The 6894-nt window shown below is 34.4% G+C and overlaps 1 long non-coding RNA gene across 6 annotated transcripts; it reads right to left on the bottom strand.

Annotated features, from left to right (window-relative positions):
* Positions 1-1431: 1431 nt before the first annotated feature.
* LOC110103202 lies at positions 1432-5673 on the bottom strand. 6 transcript variants are annotated; one of them, XR_003701967.1, is made up of 4 exons: positions 5403-5673; positions 5206-5319; positions 2018-5112; positions 1432-1825 (listed from the first exon to the last, which is right to left on the bottom strand). It is a non-coding gene; the product is annotated as an uncharacterized LOC110103202 (long non-coding RNA). The 6 variants fall into 6 exon arrangements; XR_003701968.1 differs by having other exon boundaries at positions 2719-5112; positions 5403-5671; XR_003701970.1 differs by having other exon boundaries at positions 1432-2934; positions 3068-5112; positions 5403-5671.
* Positions 5674-6894: the final 1221 nt, after the last annotated feature.

Below are 6894 nucleotides of genomic sequence, written 5' to 3'. Positions count from 1 at the left end.
TGAATTAAATGTAATCAAGGAAAATAGAAGCAATTAAACCATTTAAAATGTTCATGATCATGTAATATGATTGACATCAAACAATATGATTTGTTCAATTTTAAAATTTTATAATTAATGTACATTGATCTTATCTTTAAATCTCCAATTAAGATGATCTATATCATACAATATGAAAAATTTTGATCAATTTATATTATTTTTTTTGTTTTAGCTTAGATATATTGTGTGCATGTGTGGTGTCTTTTAGCCTCTAAACCTGAATGCATAAAAGTTCCAATTAAAAAAATCTCCATAATTGATTTATTTTGATCAGCCTGCAATTTTCTTGACTTTTTTACTTTCTTTCTTGCCTTGATTTGCTAATTTGAGCTACAACCAACATTCAAGATTTGAAGATCTGTCTCTTTTTTCCCTCTCTTTTCTCTCAAGTTATTTCCTGATGTCAGCTTCTTCCCTCAAGAGATTCTAGATGATAACAATGAATGCCTTGAATGGATATTTGAATTTAGTAAAAGATTTTGTCTGTTTGTCGGTCCCTCAATTTCTCAATTTCCAGAGATGGAAAAAGAAGAAGGATATACTTTATAAACTTTTTGACCGCTAGCTTTGGTTCTGAAACCACCACATTCTGAAAGAATACCAAACACGTACTGGAGAAAGTAAAGGGAAGCAATGATGGAATCAAAGAGGGGTCTTTAAAGTTCCACAGGATTCCTTCTATCAATGATATCAGAGATCTCAAAGCAAATTACAGGCTATGAAAGCATTGGCAAAGGCCGAAGAAAGAAGGAATCGTATAAAGACAATATTTCATAAGAGTTAGAAATCATAAAAGGAGAAGATAGAAAAGAGATAACGCTATGATTCTTGCAAGATGCTATAGATATCTTCCTCTCCTTTAGACTTCATCTAATATGCTTAAATATCAGAGAATTGCACAGATAAGAGATAAGCACCTTTGCCCTCCATGTGATTGTAAATGTCAGTCAAAGAGCTTGGAATACCTTTTTTGTATTCCTTGTGACAAGGCTTTTCAAGCAAGCTACCCTATGGAAGCTGATAGGAAATACTTGAGTTCGCAAGTAACCCTAAGGTAATACTTGAGTTCGCAAGCAAACTTAATTGAAATTGGTGAAAAAAAAGTGCTCAAACTGCTGTTTACAGCAGAAAACTAGCAAAGCACAGCAGATTTAATGGGGAAAACAGTAGAAAACTTGGAGAAAATGAAGGATTCCACTAGTAGATGCAGGAAAACAACAAAAGATACATATTTCTTCAATTAGAGAGGAAAAAACAACTAATACTTGAGTTCGCAAGCAAACTTAATTGAACTTGGTGAAAAAAACAGTGCTCAAACTGCTGTTTACAGCAGAAAATTAGCAAAGCACAGCAGATTTAATGGGGAAAACAGTAGAAAACTTGGAGAAAATGAAGGATTCCACTAGTAGATGCAGGAAAACAACAAAAGATACATGTTTCTTCAATTCGAGAGGAAAAAACAACTCTCCGATTCTCTAGCCAAGCCTAGAGCCAAAGAACACAAACCGTAGATCTCAAATCCCTTTCAAATTCAAGATGAAACTCTAATTCTAACATTAACCATTAATTAAAGACAAAGGAGAATTACAAATTCCCTAAACATCCCCTAATTCAAAATTTTCCCTCCAAACAAGCATTAATCAAGGTGTGGGGCCCAAAGGACTGGCCGGCCCCCCTCTCTCTCCTTGCTTGGGCCCGCGGTGGTAAACCCAAACCAGTCCACTAGGGACCGGTTTAGGCAAAGCAGCCGGCCCCTCTTCGGCCAGCGTAATAGAATCATTACCTGTTGGAAGGGAAAGAGAGGAAATGAGTGGTGCAATAATCAATATGAAAACTGTATGGAAATAAAAATCTATAGATTTATTGGGTAAGAAGTCATTTATATCACAGGGTTATGATAAGCTCTATTACATACTAAATCGGAGTCTAAGAAGGACGTGAGACCCTTATAAGGTAAAAAGAAATGGAGTTGTACCTTAGGAGTTTCCATAACGATGGAATTGTAGCTGTGAAGTATATATTTGAGTATAACATCAATCTCCCAGTGCTTGCATAAAATTTTTTTGTTAGAATCTTTTTGTTTTTTGAAAATGGTGAGCAATAAACTGTTAAGTACAGCTCCAAGACCATTAAAAAAATAACCATCTTCTCTCACTACTTGGCCACAAATTTTTTTACTTAGAAACTTAACATTCCTAATGGAGAATCATGGAAATGCCACTGATCTCCAAGTTCCCGCAAAGTAGAAGTCAAATCAGATCTCAAGAAAAATTAGCTTTTTTCTAAGAGAACAGTGAATGAACAAACATTAAAAAAAAAAAAAACAGTGAATGAACAAACATGCAAAAGCATGAAGAATCTTTTCCAAGTTACAACAAAAGAAAGCAAGATGCTACGTTTCATTGAGCTGAATCATGACAAATGCTGTCCAAGGAGATGTAAGAATAATAAGACATCCACTTCCATAATTTCTAAAGTTGTCCTTGTTGAATTCAAAATTATTTAAAATCATTTGATGAAAAATTAGTTAAATCTCATAGTAGACTTCAAGATTTACTCAAGTTTGATGAGTGGGAAAGAGAAATCAAATTATTGATAAAATTAATTTGCAAAGTACCAAGCCAATCTTTTTTGATAAATAGGTTTTCATTCAGAGAAGAAAGCAAGAATTCTAACGTTCAACTTTTGGTTCAAAGTCCGAGATCAGATGTTCTTTCCCCAGTGCTTGAAAACCTCTCATCTTGTTTCTAGTAAGGTTGACACATCTGGAAGAGCAACAAGAAATTAAGACCATTGTTAAATAAACATATTATAGTATGCTGCAAATTGTATTGCGATTTAGAAGTTGACTCCTTTTGTTGTAAAAACTATGGATGAGTTTCATTGGGTGTCCTGCAGGTTGAAAATAAAGAAAATATTTTAGTGCACTGTCTCAATTTCAGTTGTGATTTATGATCTGCAGTTGTAGGAGTCGGAGCTGTACCAGACATCCTATGTTATTGATTTGAGGTAGTTGGAAGCTTACCCGAATTGGGAATCTGCTTTGTTCCATCGGGTGGTCTACCGACTGACATCATTGATATTGGCCTTTGGAGTGACGATTCTATTGTAGTTCCGCTTTCAAATCATAATTCATAGCTTGAGACAAAGACCATATAGAATTCAGTTCCAATTTACCTGAATCACATCTCTAAGTTCCCCAATGTACCTTGCTACAAGCTAATTAGTATTCTAATTTAGGTCATCTCTTGTTCTTAATCTATAAAAATTCTTCGCTTTACTCATTTACAGACTGATTGCCCGCACATAATGCTGATATTTGTGGTATAAAATTTCTTCAAAATCGGTCGGCAAGAAATACGCCCTTAGCAGCTATTTCATTCTATGCCAGTTCCACACCATTCCTTTTCCTTCCCTCCGCCTTGGCTGTAAAAGTTGCTACCACCACGTGCTTGCGCCTCCTCGTAGTTTGCAAGCTACATATCTCACTTGCTTATCTAGGGGAATCTCCATGAATTAGAAAAAAGTGTCTACCGATCATTCCTAATCCAAATAATCTTATATATGCAATTTCCTATAAAAAAACGGAATATCGAGCTTCGCTCGAAACACCTGGTGGTGATGGTTAGCCATTCCCATTCTAAGGTGTCTCACCCAATCATGTCGAATCAATCAAAGTCGGGCCTAAATAAGCTTCTGTATCATCCACCGAATCAATATAGGGAGCACATACTTGATTGCCTGTAGTTCCATGTGCATTGCAGTAGATAGCCTGAAATGCTCCGCGAAAATATCATTCAACTGTCGTGCTAATCTGGTTTTTGCTTCCCACAAGGAGTCTAGGGTGCGATCATCGTTGCCCCCTATCCGGTTGTTGCAATCCACCATGCACTAGAGCCCTAGGATTTGATACCACTCTGACGTAGTAGTCTTACCGGAGAGGCTATAGAACAGTAACCAAGATAAAAGAGAGAATAAGGTTTCTTCTCAAACTGTAAAAAGTATAAGCATATCTCCTTTCTTTCTATTACATTTCATATATATATGATATAGACTTTCTTTAACTATATAAAGTTAATCAAGCAAAAAGGTGGTAGCACTAGTGCTTGCATAACTGTGAAAATAAGAAATACGAAAGCATGAAAATAGGATAAGTACTGAAGCTATCCTGATGCACCGCATCAATATAGGATTCTTTCTAGTTCAAAGATTTCATACTACAAATAGTTATAAGAGAATTTATAAGAATAACTTTTACACTACACATAATTAGTCTAGAGGTCTCAACTTTCCACATCCCAAATCTTTTGGAGTTTCAAGGCCTTATGGGCCTTAGGTGCTTGAACTGGTTTCCCAATTGCGAGGGCTGTTTGTGCTCAAGCTGAACCTCAACCCCTTTGCAGGGTTTCATCAACTCTTATGTCCGCATACTCATGGTGCATCATGTGGTAACTTCTATTCCGTTATTGTAGGTCAAATGAGAGAGAGGGTAAAATATAACCACATAACAGCATGAGAACGGACCCGAGTTTGTTCATGAATTGCATTAAAAGCATCGCATAACATCAAATTATCTGGTGCCTGACGATTTTCTCTCTTCTTTCTTGTGCATGTAAGCTATTCATTTGATCAAAAAACATAAATTTTGATGTCTTTTGTATGGATTGATCTTTTTTGGTATTACATTGTGAGTTCATCCGATTTGTTCCTAGAAAGCTCTTCTTCTGCATAAACTATTTGGTCATCTCTTACATCAGAAAACCTAGCAGTCATCACTGAAAAGCTTCATGTAATCATATTTCCTACTAACTGAAGTTGCTCAAATACAATTTAACTTACCTGCCATGAATCTGACTTCCAGGTAGATGACAAGCTAGAAGGCAGTTCTCATGGTAGTTGATTAAGACGACTCAGTCGGTTCAATCCCTCAAGAATCATTTACACCAAAAGCTTGATAGGCTCCACAGCATGTTAAGAAACAAACCATAAAGGTGTCCGATACCTAATTTCTCTCAGGCATTACATCAAATACCTTAGCAGCAAAGTTTTCTTTCCCCTCATCTGCATCATCTGCTAATGAGATCAAAACCGATTTTCCTAATGTTACTAGAAAAACTATAATAAGAATGCGGCTCAAGAGAACTGAAGGAAAATCATTCTTACGTATTGGTTTCCAGAGTCTAACAAATCAATTTCTTCAGCCTTAACGGCCATTTTCTGAATCGACCGTCCTCTGCCAGCAACTGTTGATATACCCAATGAATCAAGGCAGATTACCTAAGCACCATTGAAATCATCTCTATTTATATATTTAATAATCAAAATGTTCAAAATAACTCAAATTAGCACTGATTAACTACCTATATCTTTCCCATTTCCTTTATAACAACAGTTGTTCTTCCCTTTCTTCTGGCTTCTTCCCTCTTAAAAACAACTCATGTTGTTCGTTATAACAGAAATTAGTGTAGAGATAGAAAATGACGCTTGAATCTCAATGACACCACTTATAATAGATTTAATTATAAATATGCCATTACAGTCTAAATTTGTTGATTTAAAATCGGGCATGTTGGCAATATTATAGTTAGCTGGTTAGAACCAAATTGAAAGTCAGAATAAAAGCAAGGGAAAATTATCTGAGAGAGGAAAAATGAGATCTTGAACAAAAAAAAAAAATCAAAAGAGAAGTAAATAAAAAGTAAACTTTAAAGTGCACAATGAATATATTGGGTATTGTAGTGATTTGATATAAATCTAGATATACAATACTACTGCAACAACAACAACAAGTTTTTATCCTACTATATGGGGTCGGCATAAACTAGGGTACATCCTCTTACAAATGTCTAGTGAGAACAACCATCACTAAAGTAGAAATATATGGGCTTAAAGATGACCCTTGATGTAATACAACACAAAATGAAAAATATTGGTCAAACCACCTTGTGTTTAAACACAAGTAACAACTCCTGCATACATATCCTTAATGACTTTAATATAAGCATTATTAACTCATTTCTTATGGAAAACTCTCCATAGCACTTCTCTTGAAACTTTATCATATGCTTTCTCTAAATCAATAAAAAGTCATATGTAAATCCACCATATTCTCTCTATACTTCTCCGTTAACACTCTCAATAAATGTATAGCTTCCATAAAAGATCTACCTGGCATGAATCCAAATTGATTTTGAGAAACATTAGTGTCACACCACAACCTATGCGCCATAACTTTCTCTTTTAGTTTAAAATTATGACACATTAACTTAATTCCTCTATAATTTGCACAATCTTGTGTATCACCTTTATTCTTAAAAATAGGAATCAACACACTCATTCTCCATTCATCTGACATCTTTTTAATCTTCAAAATAATATTGAAAAGTTTAGTAAGCCAATAAATTCATTCATCTCCTAAGCATTTTCACACCTTTACTAGAATATCATCATGTTCAATAGCTTTTCCACACTTCATTTTCTTTAAAGCCTCTTTAACTTCGATTTTACTAATATATCTATAAAAATAAAAATCTTATTTTCATTTAGAGTGCTAAGGTCACCAAAGTCAATCACATTCTCATAATCTTCATTTAAAAGTTTACAAAATATCTCATTTACCTTTGTTGAATATCCTCTTCTAATAAAAGCACTTTTTGATCTTTGACCTTAATACACTTCACTTAAACTAAATCATTACTACTCATATCTCTTTGCTTAGCTAACTTATACATATATCTTTCACCATCCTTTGTATCTAATATATTATATAAATCTTTAAAAGCTAAAATCTTTACATTGCAAATTATTTTCTTAGACTTCTTATGAGCTTCTTTATATCTTTCCTAATTATCA

The sequence above is a fragment of the Dendrobium catenatum genome, unplaced genomic scaffold, assembly GCF_001605985.2.
Source record: "Dendrobium catenatum unplaced genomic scaffold, ASM160598v2 fragScaff_scaffold_1074, whole genome shotgun sequence".
NCBI lineage: Eukaryota > Viridiplantae > Streptophyta > Magnoliopsida > Asparagales > Orchidaceae > Dendrobium > Dendrobium catenatum.
Note: the sequence above shows the minus strand (reverse complement) of the source record. Positions and strands in the feature narration are given on the sequence as shown.